The sequence below is a fragment of the Mus pahari genome, chromosome 19, assembly GCF_900095145.1.
Source record: "Mus pahari chromosome 19, PAHARI_EIJ_v1.1, whole genome shotgun sequence".
NCBI lineage: Eukaryota > Metazoa > Chordata > Mammalia > Rodentia > Muridae > Mus > Mus pahari.
In genome coordinates, this window is record NC_034608.1 from 68,559,449 (window position 1) to 68,574,591 (window position 15,143).

Consider the following 15,143-nt stretch of genomic DNA (forward strand, 5'->3'; position numbering starts at 1 on the left):
AGTTGTGTGCCTAGCATGCAAAATACAAGTGATGATTGACGATTTTACATTAGATATGATTTAAAGTGATCATGAACAGAAATAGGAATAAGTCATCAACATATTATATGCAGATAGGATACAATAGCCAATGTACATGTGAGGCCATTCCTGAAGTTAGTTTTCTCTATTGTGTATAACAAAGTTATATAAAAGAGGCTAAAAACGATGATTTACAAGATAATAATTTTTATTGGATATATTCTTTATTTACATTTCATATGTTATCTCCTTTCCTGGTCCCCCTATACCATACCACCTCCCTTGCTTCTGTGATGGTGTTCTCCAACCCATTCATCCACTCTCACCACTCTGCCCTTGCATTCCCCTATACTGGGACATCTGGCCTTGATAGGTCCAAGGGCTTCTCCTCCCATTGATGCCTGACAAGCAGTCCTCTCCTAACACATGTAGCTGGAGCCTTGGATCCCTCCATGTGTACTCCTTGGTTGGTGGTTTAGTCCCTGGGAGCTCTGTGGGATCTGATTGGTTGATTTTTTATTGTTATTCCTATGGGGTTGCAAACCCCTTTAGCTTTTTCAGTGCTTTTTCTAACTCCTTCATTGGGGACTGCATGTTCATTCCAATTGTTGTCTTGAGCATCCATCTCTGTATTTGTCAGGCTTTGACAGATCCTCTTAGGAGACAGCTATATAAGGCAGCAAGCACTTCTTAGCATCAACAATAGTGTCTGGGTTTGGTGACTGTTTATGGGTTGGATTCCCAAGTGGTTCAGTCTTTGAATGGCCTTTCCTTCAGTCTCTGCTCCATATTCTGTCTCCCTATTTGCTCCCATGAATACTTTGTATGACTTTCTAAGAAGGACCAAAGCACTCACACTTTGGTCTTCCCTCTTCTTGAGTTTCATGTGGTCTGTGAATTGTATCTTGGGTATTCTGAGTTTTGGGGATAGACTCAAAATCAAAAAATGTAAGATAATTCTTTAAAAGAAAAAAAGTTAAGTTATGGTAAATAGCGTTACTGAGAGGTTGAAAAACCAAAGAAATTTAGGGTCTCCTCACCAAGGTCATGAAAACATTAAGCAACTGGTGTTTTGTTGGCTGGTGTTGAATGTGTTATGTATATTATATGGTGGTATGGATTAAATCTGCTGATGAAATAGTTCAGGGTGCTTAAAAACCTTTTAAATGCTGACTTATAAAGAGAAGGGAATATGTACAATATCAGGTTTTTCAATATTAAACTTGAGAACAACCTGTTTTATTAGCACACTAACCATCCACATAGAAGACAAAAGTTCTACACAATGAGAATGATTTTTGTGTATGTAAACAAAGACAAATAATGCAAGTTTTTTTGTAAGGTTTCTAAAAGAGTAAGACCACTAGAGTGGCATTGAGAAGAAAGAATGAAGCTTTATTGAGATGTGAACTGCTAATTCCTATTATATTGTTGTTGTTTGTGGTGGTGGTGGTGGTGGTGGTGGTGTTGGTGGTGGTGGTGGTAATGGTCGTGTGTGTGTGTGTGTGTGTGTGTGTGTGTGTGTGTGTATGTATCCCATTTCTTTTGGTTTTGAAGATGTGAGGTTGTTTATTCCCTGTGTCTTCATGGGTATAGTTCACCACTTTAGACTGAAGTATTTTTCCCCCTTTTAGTACCTTCTCTAGGATTGGATTTTTGGACAGGTTTTGCTTAAATTTGACTTTATAATGGAATATCTTGTTTCCTTCATCTATGATGATTGAAACTTTTGCTCAGTTAGTAATCTGGGCTGGCATCTATGGTCACTTAGAGACTGCAAATCTTCTGCCCAGGCCCTTCTTACTTTTACAGTCTAGGTGTGCAGTCAGGTGAAATTCTGATAGGTTGCCTCTATATGTTACTTGGACTTTTGATATTGTAGCCTTAGTATTCTTACTTTGTTCTATAAGTTTGATGTTTTGATTATTACTTGGCTCAGGGGTTTTCTTTTCTGTTCCACACTATCTGGTGTTCTGTAAGCATCTTGTACATGTATAGGCATGTTTTTTTAAGGTTAGGAAACTTTTCTTTTATAGTTTTGCTAAACATGTTGTTCTGAGTATTTGAGCTGGAATTCTTCTCCTTTTTCTATCCATGCTATTCTTAGGTTTGGTCTTTAATAGTGACTCAGATATCCTGGATGCTTTGTGTCAGGAATTTTTAGATTTAACATTTTCTTTGTCTATTTTTCCAACATATCTTCAATGCCCCAGATTCTTTCTTCCATCTATTCCAGTCTTTTGGTGATCCTTGCATCTGTAGTTCCTGTTCACTCACCTGGATTTTCTATTCTGACATTCCCTTATTGTTGTGTGTGTGTGTGTGTGTGTGTGTTTATTGGTTTTATTTCCATTTTTAGATCTTGGACCTTTTTTTTTTCCTTCAAGTGTTTGTTTTATTTTTCTTGGCTTTCTTCTTTTTCTCTAAGGGATTTATTCATTTCCTCCAAATTTTTATTTGTATATATTTTTTCAATTTCTTTAAAGAATTTATTCATTTTCTCTTTAAAGACCTCTATCATCTTTATAAAATTGATTTAAGGTCATTTTCTTGTCCTTCAGTTGTGTTGGAATATTCATCTTTCCTGTAGTAGGATAGCTGGGCTGTGGTCGTGACATATTGCCCTGGCTATTATTGATGTGCTTTTACTCTGGATTCGAGGCATTTCAATTTGCGGTGATTGTAGGTTTGGGGTTTTATAGGATAGTTTAATTTGACCAGGAGAGTGGCAGGGGAATGATAAGGAAGAAGAAAACAAACAGAAAACTGTCCTAAACAGAACAGGATGCTGTAAAAATTAAGATCACAGGATGCTGTGATAGCAGGTTGCTATGATAAGAAGGTGTTGTCTTTTGTTAGATTCCTGAGATGTGTAGAACATGTAGTTTTTGTTTCTCCAGAAGAGACTGTTCCTTTTATCCAGTGAATTAGAGCAGCCTTTTGTTGATTATAGGATTCATATGTGGTCTGTTCTAGATAATTCTTCCTAGAGAGGGTTGCCAAGTATGGGGATAAAAGGCTGAACATGACTGGTTCAGTTTATAGAATATCTTGTGCTTAATTCATAGAATACCTCTGCCAAACTTAAGGTTGATATGAGGAAGACAGATGGGTCAGAAGGAGTTAGTTTAGAGTATGGTCTAATTTATTTGAATTTGAACACATTTGAGGAGGTATTGGCATAGGAAGAGAAGAAGCCCAATAAGGAATCCCAGAAAGAACAAGAGCCATGGACAGATACTACAGAAGGTATTCCATGGCCCAAAAGGAGAATAATATCCATTGGCCTTTAAATGGTATGCTATATTTTAGAGGGTGTTTGTTTGTTTGTTTGTTTGTCTGTTATTTATTTTTATTTGTTTGCTTGTTTGCTATTTCCATTTCAGCTTTAGGAAATTAGTTGACTTAATGGTACATTCTTAATTGAAGAATATATAGGTCCCTCCATTTTCTGCTGTCTAACATCATGGTGTCAATAGTCAACTCATCCTGCAGAAGAGGGATCAGGAATATAGTAAGGAGGATATGGAGAAGGAGTGTATGAATTAATAGGAAATATTATACAGGAATTCCACTGCCATTGTAGATTTCAGAGAGGAATGAAGAGGAAGTAGGCATAATAATTGAAGGTAAGGTTTAATGAGTTAAGGATTCATAGAGATTCACTGAGGGCATCCTTCTGTTGCAGTAAATCTCTCTGTCCCAAATATGGCCCAGACAATGAAAACGCAACACATTTAACACAATTACATTCTATGTGCCTAGATTGGGCATATCTACTGCCACACTACCATCTTCCACAGCTTATAAGACCCCTGAGAACTTGCAGTTTCTTCAGGCCATATGCTTCTGTTCTGCTTTTCTTCTTCCTCCCTCCCCCCCCGTCTTCTCTCTCTCTCAAACCTTCTTTTTTTTTTCTTTCTCCTTCCTCCACCTTCCCTCTCTCAGCCCAATTCTCAGCTCTCCTTTAATTTACAAATGGGAAGAAGGTTTACAAGAAATCACCCAAGTGCTCATTCCTTGTTCACAACCCCTCACAGGAGAACAGAATTAACATTAAGTATAATTAGCTCCAGGTCTATCCACAACATCCTTCCTGTTTTTTCGAGGATCATCTAAGAGGAATTGTTGTAACTAGGTGGTAATAGTTGTTGTACCTCAAATACCTCTATTAGGGAATCAGCAGTTAGCCTGTGAATGGTCTGGAGAAATTTAAAATGTTTGTGTTTACTCAGAGGGGTTTTTGAGAACCACAGACTCTTTTACCCTGGCCATTCATTGGGGATGCCCCAAATATATGGTAGTGGAGATAACATACTTTGCTTTTACTACTCTGGTATGGTTGTATACCCTTCCTGGTGGTTGGACTTCTCTGGCCCTTCCATCAAAAAAATTTCCCAAACACAATATTTTTATTATGTGATGTACCATGGTTATATTTGTTCTTTTGTGAGACAGAGATATTTTTCTACATTTCGTGCCTCACTGTTTGAGTGAGGGTGGATAGCATCTGTTATAATTAGTTGACTTGCAGAAAGAGAAACTTAGGACAATTGACATGGAGGAGCCAGAGAAAGGACAGAACATGTAGTTGAGTATGTACTTTCATCTTTATCACTTTCAGAGAACAAAACATGATAATGTCAAACACATTGAGGAGTAGAGGAGATTGATGCATAAAAAGGTAAGAGGATGGTAGAAAGGAATAGACAGTGACAATGTTTAAGTAAACATTTTTTGTATTGTGAGAGATGGGAGGACAGTGGGGATCTTAAGCTTATGAGGCCTTATGAAAGTGGAAGCATCCTTATCTTCTGGTGAGGTGAAGCTTGGATGGATTGGCTTAGAGCATGTGAGCTGTGAGAAATAACTCCAGTGTATGACTCCTGGGAGTTCAGCCATCATGGGAGTGGTGAGTATGACTAGGTGAGGTCCACTCTAGAGGAGTATAGGCACTGGGAATGAGTTTTTTGTAGGGTTGAGAGGTACATTATTTGGATCTGTGTGAGCTTGTGGAGGAGATTGTGACCATGTTCATAAAGGTGTCTGAGCAAGTTAAACATAGGAGAGTAAAGTTTAGACTCTAGGAGAGGAAGAGGCATCTATATATGAGCTCCAACAGACTAAGAAAAAGGAGAATGGTTGTAACACCTTACTCTTGTTAGAGCAAGAGAAAGGAGATAGAGCCAGTGTCAATGTAGTTCTTAGGTTAGTTTGAAGAGATGGGTTTTGATGACTGCTTTATCTCATCCGATCTTTCTTATTATTGATGTCTGTAGGGGATCAGAAGTTCCCATTTTAATTTTAGGACCTTGGATACCTTATGGATGATTCTATAAGTGGTAAATGAACAATGGTTCATTATCAGACTAGGAGGAAAAAGAAAGTCTAAAACAGGAAGGATGTCTTCTAGGAGAGGAGCAGAAAGCATGTCATCCATCTTTAAAGTAGTGGAGAAAGATGCCACCTATCCTAAAAAGATTGTTACTGTACTGAGGAAAAATTTAAGCCTTCTGTGAGGGTTCACATGTGTAAAATCAACCTGCCAGTTGACTCATGGGAGGGACGTTCAGTGCTGCTTAGATTATAGAGAAGCTAAGGGACTCAGGCCTCTTTGAGAGGAATTTTGGCTCAGAGCACTAAAATGGAAATTTCTGGTTTGTTTGGAAAATCGGTTATGCTAAATGATGTTTTCCTGGGGCACACAGGTGGAAGGATGTCCTGTGAAAGCAGAAACATGCAAGAACGTTTCCCTGAAGCAGACACAGGTGAAAGGATCTTTTGATATAGCAAATGTGTAAAAGGACAATTGATGAAGGAGTATACATACAACTCCACAGACAGTGGGAGACAAACACTGAGCATTGGTTTGGTTTGCTCCACCTTACTCTGTTTCTAACAACATACATGAATTCATTTGCCTTAGATAGTATAGGCTGAGCTCAGCTTGTGGTAAAATTGCCATCTAGTGAAACTCAATCAAGAACTGCTCATGAGGTTCCTTTCCCCAGGCCAGTGGTTAAGCCTTGCAGTTTCTTCAGGACAGAACTACAAATGCTGGTTTGTGCCTGGTACAAGCCTGTTGAAAGGGCTGGACTGTAGCTGCGAGTACATGTTTGGTGTATGCTTAGTGAGAGGACTGAACTGCAGCTACTGAGTTGTATTTGATGTTTACTTCAGGACTGAACTACTGTCAAAGAAGATAGAACTTGCCCCCAAAGAATTATTGCTGAAAAGGTCCACTTCCCTCATATCCTAATAATATTTCTCTTCTATTACCTCTGTTGGGTGGTGGGTGGACTAGAGGGGAGGCAGAACCACAGGGTCCACGATGAAGGAATGAGAAAATGTACCCAAGGAGCTGAAAGGGTTTGCAGCCCCATAGGAGGAAAAAGAATATGAGCTATCCAGTATCTCCAGAGCTCCCTGGGACTAAACCACCAACCAAAGAAAATACATGCTGGGACTCATGGCCCTAGCTTCATATGTAGCAGAGCATGGCCTAGTCAGTCATCAATGGGAGGTGAGACTCTTGGTCCTGTGAAGGTTCTATGCCCTAATATAGGGGACTACTAGGGCCAAGAAGAGGGAGTGGGTGGGTTGGTGAGCCGGGGGAAGGGGGAAGAGATAGAGGGATTCTGGAGTAGAAACTAGGAAAGGCGATAGCATTTGAAATGTAAATAAAGAAAATACCTAATTAAAACAAATGTAGGTTGCAAAAAATTTATACGTACAGAGCATGCCCATTTGGGTAGTCTAGGAAGTAAGTGAAGAAAGATGATGCTGGTACAGCAGAGGAAGAAGGAAGCAAGATGACTGGGCAAGCCTGGGTGTGAAATAAAGTAATGTAGGTGACTGATGGTAGGTAACACCTCAGAGAGGTAGTAGAGGTTGCCCTCAATCAGCCAGCCCCAAGGTTCAGGAACAGCTCCTGATATAGTTCTTGAAGTTGAGATGAGTAACATTTACTAGATAAATCAGTAGGGGAGAAAAACTTTGAAAGTCATGGTAGGCTAGTTAGATGAGATTCTAGAGCACTCTTGTCAGCAACAGTGTTTCCCTGAGCTACCTCTAATGTGAGGGGTTGATGTCCTCAGCAGGAGACAACTTCTGTCTTTGTAGGAAATTAAGAAGTCTGAGGGAATTTAAGAATGAGTTCGTATGCTTTTGGCTCATAAAAAGCCTCTTTCATTCAATGTTGCAGCATGATGGTTGAGAATGTGAAAAGCATATTTAGAGTCTTCATTGATGTTGATTGTCTTAGCTTTAGCTTGTTCAGGGCACAGGGCTACCAGTTCTGCCTTTTGTGATGTGGTCCCAAAAGGAAGTGGACCTAATTTAATGACTTCCTATTGGATGATGTAGCCTAGCTGCCTATCCAAGTTCCCTGGGGAGTTTGGTAGAGGAGCTCCCCTCAATTCCATAGGTGTGATCTGAATTTGGTATTAGAGTTAAGGTACTTTGGGGATTATGGTACATTAGTTCCTGTAGAGCCTCTGCGCAAGAATGTGAAAACTGAGTAGGGAGGAGCAATAGGGTTATTATACCAGTGGACAGCACGTCTCTAATGGAAGGGATGGTGAAAAGCAATGTATTACAAAGAGGGAAAGTTGCAAACATAGGTTACACAGAAGATATTTTAGACAATGAAGGAAATAGTATGTTCCTGTCCAAAGGTCAGTCTTTGTACTTCTTGAGCCAGCAAATTTGCTAAAGGTCAGTCTTACATGTTGGTCTGTCCACTTTTATCGATGTCTCAAGCTGTTTAGGAAGATATGTAACAGGGATGATTGTCAGACCCTTCATCTGGCTCAGGACCCTAAGAACCATCTAAATCTTTTCTGTAGAACACAAGACTACTGAATTTCAGAGGGGGACAGGGATCTCAAAAGCATGCCCACCAGGCAAAGGAAAGCTGCCATCACTTTGGGGAGGGTGTTCAGAGCCTTGTGTGTGCCTTCCTCACAAAAAGTTTGGTTGGAGTTAAAACTTAGTAATCTATATTTGGTGTAATATTCCAAAGGTAGTATTTAATCTTTTGGAGTAAAAGGTGCAAGGGAGTGAAGGAGTTGTTTTCATGTAGAGTGAGTTGGCAAGAAGTGGGTATTAGAAGAAACCCAAGGAAGGTGATTTGGTCTAAAGAGAGTTCTATCTTTTGGAAATCACACCTAACACTCTTGGAACTTAGAAAGTTTTGGAGTGAGATAGTGTGTTGTTGAAAGCAAGAGAGAGGTAGAGAAGAGAAGGAGCTTGCCAACATATTATAAGAGGGTACTGGCTGAGTAGTATGCATAGGAGGTTGGTGGAAAGAGTTTGGCCACAGAAATGAGGGTGATCTCTAAATCATTGTACAAGGACAGTGCAGGTGAATTGTGAGACAGTAAGAGTGTCAGCATCCTCCCTAATTTTGGTTCATTGATTAAAATATGTGATTTTTCTCTAGAAGTAGTGGATTCATATTGAGAAATTCATTCACTATTCTCAGTCCATCTAAAGAGCATCACAATACTAAATCATAAACCTGTTTATAGTGTAACTTTGCATCAATGACTCTGTATATGAATCTATATTTATACATATATCATCTTTCCATCATCTGTAATACATTTTAAGTCATATATATATATATATATATATATATATATATATATATATGATCAAATATTCAAACCTATTTTAAATTTTAAAAGTTTAGAACATTAATGACTCTAATGAACAACATTCAAAACTCTTCATGTAATGTTTCTAACTTGTTTTCTACAGCAGAATTAGTGATAAAAATTAAATTGAGAGTTGATAGATAATTTCAAATATTGTAATAATACATCACATAATTTAAAATTGCTAAAATATTATTAATCTTATTTCTGCAAAAAGTACTGCCATTGAAGAAACCATTTCTTTGTTGTATTTTAATTCTTTTAATAGAGGAAAATTTAATTAATACTGCTACTTACATTCTAATATATACAAGTAGAAAATATATAGCAGTGTATCTTCAAAATAAAATAAAATTTCTAAAATATTTAAGCCTGTCGAATGAGAAAGTATGGCAATCTTGAAAGTAACAAGACACAACAAAACACCTCATTGAGGAAATTTCAAAATTGTTTAAAAATCCACTTTTTTCTTCTCTTCTTCCTCCTCCTCCTCTTCCTTCTCCTCCTCCTCCTCCTCCTCCCTCCTCCTTCTCTTCCTCCTCCTTCTTCCTCTTCTTCTTCTTTACTTTGTCTTTTAGTTATTTGAAAACAATATTGACAAAGGAAACTCAGAGCTTAATCTCCACAAGGCAAGTGCTCTAGCACTTACCTATAGCCCACTCCTACTTTTAAATCATTTCATTTAAACACACGGATATATTTTCTAATTTATATAAATAACAACAAGAAGAAAACAACCTTAGGTTCTGAGGGGAAGAACTCCTGCCTTTTTAAAAATTCCTATGAATTGAGCCAATTTGCACAATACTATTAAACAATTATCTTATTTCTCTTTACTAATTATCTTATAGTACAATCAAGTTCTGATGACTCTATCCTTAGTGCCCTGTTTCTCCTATATTGTTTTTTTGTATTTGTTCTAGGCCTAACGGTATTTTAATGCAATTATAGTATAATTAGGTAAAAGTCAAACTTAACCTTATTTTCCTGTTTAAAAGTTGACTTAATTAGTATTAATTAGTAGCAACATTATTTTGTTTTAAAGTACTGAGCATTTTTTAATGATTTCAAAATATTAAGTTTTATGTTTATAACTTGAATACATGTGTATCTACGAACAATGCAAGTCATTTATAAAGCTGGCTTGATCTCTTAATAAAATTTGATTTTCTCTGTATCATCCTTTTGGATTTTCCTATGATTGGCCCAGATATCTTGAGAAGGGATTGCTATTGATATACCACATTCTCTTAATTTTATAACATATTCTATATGGTGTTTCTGCTATACACCATTAGAATTGGACATTGTAAAAGTTCCTCTTAAAATTAAATTGCACTGTATAAAACTTTTGACAAGAAAAAAATACTTTGTCTTTTCAACTGCATATAAAATTTATAACTTATAATTGGTTAGTGAAAATTTGACAGTAAGAAAAAATAGGGGGATAATAAGTTAGGAAACTCAGCATACATTGTCACCATTCTAGAATTATGGTGTATTCAAGAAAATAACTAAGTGCCCTTACTGTACATTTACCAACAGTTACTACATGAAGTTTCATCGCTTCCAGCAACCTACAGTTGTTTGCATATTTTTCTTTGATCGAAAAATCCCCTCCCTTTTAAATTTGCTCCCTTAATTTCTATCAATAGGAAATATACAGGTGTCTAAAGAATAACAATAAAATTAAATATAAGATGAAGTGAAAAAATCATCTGAATAGAACAAAATCAAAGACCCACTAATTCACATACTCAGGAATCCCATAAAAACCACAAAACTTGAAATCATAACACTTACACAAACGACATGCAGGTTAAAAGAGAGGGGGAGGGGATAAATAAATAAATAAGATGAAATTAAAATGAAAGAAAAAGGCCTGACACAGTATCTTCGGCCAAAGAGCCTCCAAAGCTGTCATTGAGTTTGGTTTCTGTTGGCCATCTACTGCTGGACATGCAGCCTACACCTAGGAGTAGTTTGTTTCTTGAGACAGTCCCTTGGAGAAAACTAAATTTTCACTTACAAGTGGTTATCAATTGAAGATAGCTCCAGAGTTAGGGAAGGAGGTATGTGCCCTCTTCTTACAGGCACTATCTTCGGTCACTGTGATTTCATATGTGCTACTGATTTCATAGGGCCTACTGTGTTATAAGCTCGTGTTTCCTTGCAGTCCCACTCCTCTCTGGCTTTTTACACTGTTTCACCTCCTCTTCTGAGGGGCTCTCTGAGCCCTGTCAGAAGGAATTTGATGGAGGCTTCAACATAGTTCTAATTGCATGCTGCATTGTTTTAAGTCGCTGTATTTGTTTCCATCTGCAGGAGGAAACTTCTCTGATGATCACTTAGCAAAGAACTGATCTATGAGTATAGCTGCTATACTCAGCAGAATGACATCAGGAGTAATTTAATTGCTACATTCATTTAAAAGAGTGGGATTTGGTTTTGCCTTAGTTCCCAGTGCTATATGGTTTCAGGTTCTTGGTCACCCAAACAGCATAATGTTTGGGTTCCATATCTTGCCATGAGCTTTACATCAAATTAGATATTGATTGGTTACCCCCAAAAGATTGATTTAGACATTCTCAATGTAAAAAATTATTTAAAAAAACTTCATACCTAAGAAAGTTGTAAATACAACTCATTAATTTTCTATTTTGTATCAATTAAGGATTACTCCGTTAAAAATAGCTTAACCGTGAGCTACTCACGTTCTACTAGTGACACAGTAATCTTTGCAGAAACTTGTGTGGATGAACAGAAATTTATCATGTTAGTATATCTAGAAATACTTCACTAATGTGAAATTCACAGGCATGCTACCTAGAGTATAAGCTGTCAATTACATCATACTGATTATACTGTCTCCTGCCTAATTTCTAGCACAGTTATATATGAGTCTATATGTAATTGTGTTTGTTTGATCAAATTTTTAAAACTCATGATAACACCTTTCTCCATCCTTGCTCTTTTAAATTTAATCAGAAATTCCATTGACAGCTAAACTATAACCTTAATAATAAATCTTATATTTGGTTATCTAATAAAAGGATAGAAGAGTCCTTATTAGGTATGATATTTGTTGCAGGATTTTACTACATGATTTATATGTTTATGATAAATCAATTGTAGCAAAGGTCTTTTTTCACATAAGGGATATAGTTTTCAGAAATATTTATTAGTGATAGCTATTTACTTCTTAATAAACCTTGTCTTTTTATCATTTTAGATGTATGCATATATTTCACATATATAAGTTGAGAAATAAAGTTTTTATGTTCATTAGACAATTGTCAATACTCACAAATGCAAGTTTTTTTCCATTTTTCTCATAAATGCTCTTGCTTTATCACACTTATTTAAGAAGAATCACACACCTAATTAATCCAGCCAACTTGATATTTAGCTTAGCCACAAATTCCATCTACCCTGTGACCTCCAATTTATGTTTCTACTGATGATCTTCCCTTAAAAAGATTCACACATCTTTTCCCTCTTTCTCCTTGAAAAGGGTATTAATACAAAGTTTCCTTCCATGATCATCATCAAACACTAAAACAGTTTTCTCCTGGACATTCATAAATTCGTTTGTTGATTTCTCTACACACAGATCTGTACAATATCAGTCTTTTATTCTTGTATTTATTACTAAGAATATGATATCATATATTTTGGTGTGTGGTAGAAACTATGTAATAGGTTTTCATTATTATTGAATCTTAGAAATTTATCAGAGATTTATAGTTGGAAGCTAGAGAGATAGGGGGGAAACATCCTTGAATAGGAGGGAATCTCATAATATAAGGTGTCTCAATGATAGATTATTAAGCCTATCATTTCTGACCATTTGTATTCTAATGATTTATAATATCAAAGCTAGAAGACATTTTACTTGATTTTAACATGAAATTAATGTTGCGGTTTCAAAACATTTCTACCTAGATTTAGATACTAGGACATTCTGTGTCTTTAAAACAGAGTTGGATTTAGCCTGTGACAAAGTATCAGGGAGGTTTTGTTTAATCTATTGTACCATATGTCCACTAAATCTCTTGTGTACATATGCTTCTAACAAATCTGCTTATAGACATATGTTTTTGTTATGTTAAGCAAATACTCGGGAGTATAATTACTACTAAGTTATAGTGTAAGTGAATATTTAACATCTAGAGAAATTGGTTAATTAGTTTCCAAAGTGGTTGTACAATTTTCCACTCTTACCAATCATGATGAGAGTTCAAGTAGCCACACATCCTAATTAACATATGTCATCTTCAGTTATTTAAATAGAATACATTCTGGTGGATTTAAATGAATACCTCATTGTGACTTTAATTTTTATTTTCCTGACTTAGTTTGATATCTTGCCAACAAAAATTAAACAAATAATTTATGTTTGTGGCCGAATATTTTAGATTACTCCCTTTAATTACTCACATGTCATCATCAAACACTAAAACCCACTGCTATGACTTAGAGTGTAATTATCACTGTACCCCTGATTTGAGAAAGATATATATGTTGCTGTAGGTCTTGGATTTTCTTTCCTTCTGATGTAGATTCAGTTCACAGGGAGAAAGCAATACTTGGGACTCTTCTCAGCTTACTATGCAAGGTTGTATTTAGATGTTGTAATATACTGACTCTGCTTATAATATATTTTCCTTAATTCTGCCCCTGGTCTGAAGGTTCTTTGATGCCTCTTGTACTTACCTATAGATATAGCCCTCTAAATAGAAAAATTCTTTTCAGTGATTTTTGTCAGTGAATGATAAAATATTATATATGAAATTTCTATCAACTTTCTATCTATCTCTATATCTATCTTATCTATGTATCTATCAACTATCATCAACTTACCTACTTATTGATCATATAACCTTCCTTCTCATCATTACTTATGTAGAGGAGTAATAGAATTAAAACTTCCTAGAGGTGCAATATAATTGATAAATCATATTTACTTTGACTTTGGTATTATAAATAATCTAGAAATAACTAAAAGTATGAGGGAAATTAATAAATCTTATTCAAATACACTGTTTTATGGGAGGAATTTGGAAAATGTTTTAATATTCTCAAGTGTTCTTATAAGAACACCCCACAGATACAAAGTGACCATAACTCATTATGTTGCAACCAATTTCAGTTTAGAATGAAGACTGAAGAGGTTAAACTAAAGCTGGTATTCATAAAGAACCCCTTTGTTCATCCTGCTTGGAAAGAGTGAGAAGAGGGATGCCCAGGCACTCTATAGCTTTAGTCCATTATTTTTTTATGTCCTGTTGAACTTCTCAGCTGGATATAGTGTGTCATGTGTATGTGTAGCATCCTCTGTTTCTTAATAGTTTGTAAACAGGTAGATTAAGTCTATCAAGGCCATCACTTATCTTTTCTCTTACTTGATAATGCCATTATAAGTTCTTACCATTTCCACATAAAATTTATGTACAGTTTTCCCCTTTATTCATTTTGACAATACTGTTGCACACTATTGACCATGATGGTATTGAATCTATAGCAAGCTGAGGGAGAATTATCATTGTCCTGTCTAAGTAATTGCTATAGTATCCCATTTATTTCCTTTAGATTGGAATAATTTTGTTTTTTAAAAAAAAACATATAAGGTTCAGTATACTTTTGTTACATTTTCCTAACTGTATTATTTGTTCAAAGGCAACTTAACTACTTGCCACGGATTGGCCTCAGTGGGCCCCTCAATCCATGGAAGAATCAGGGTCCCAGGACAGGTGGGCAGAGAGTCAGAAAAAACGTGACAAACAGACACTAACACAAGGGAGTGTTGTATCTGAATGTAATGTCTTAAAGCAAGCATCAGACTTATATTACAGAAGGAGACAAGGAAGCTAAGTGATGCATTAAGGTCATCCAAGATACATTGAAGTTATCTGATGCAAAATGACTTTTACAACCAAACAGAGCAATGCATACATAAAAGCTAACAGAGCTGGGGACAGAAAGAAGAACTGTAAAATCTTCTGGAAAAAAAAAAAACAAAAAAAACTCAGCTACTGAAATCTTAAACTCTAAGCAACTGTGGGCGATTAAACTGAGTTCTCATAAAAATGACCTATCATGACTGGAGGAGGTGCCCAGAAAACTGAACTGTTTAATACTCTTTATGTATGCAGGAAGAGAAGGGTGTTTGTCTTTGCAGTATAAACATTGGATATGCTATATACATGTATAATACTGGATACACAAATGATAGTTCCAGTTCATTCTCACAGAGATGGACCTGGTTAAAGTATATGAGTCACAAGTCAAAACCAAAAGCCATGAATCTAGAAAGAGGATTGGAAGGGAGGAGGGAACTGCAAAAGGGTCTGAGAGGAAGAAAATAATGGTTAGGAGAAATGAGTACCTAGAATGTGTTAAAAACCTATGGAATTGTCAAAACTTAACGTAATTTAATGACTACCTTATGTAGTGAAAGAA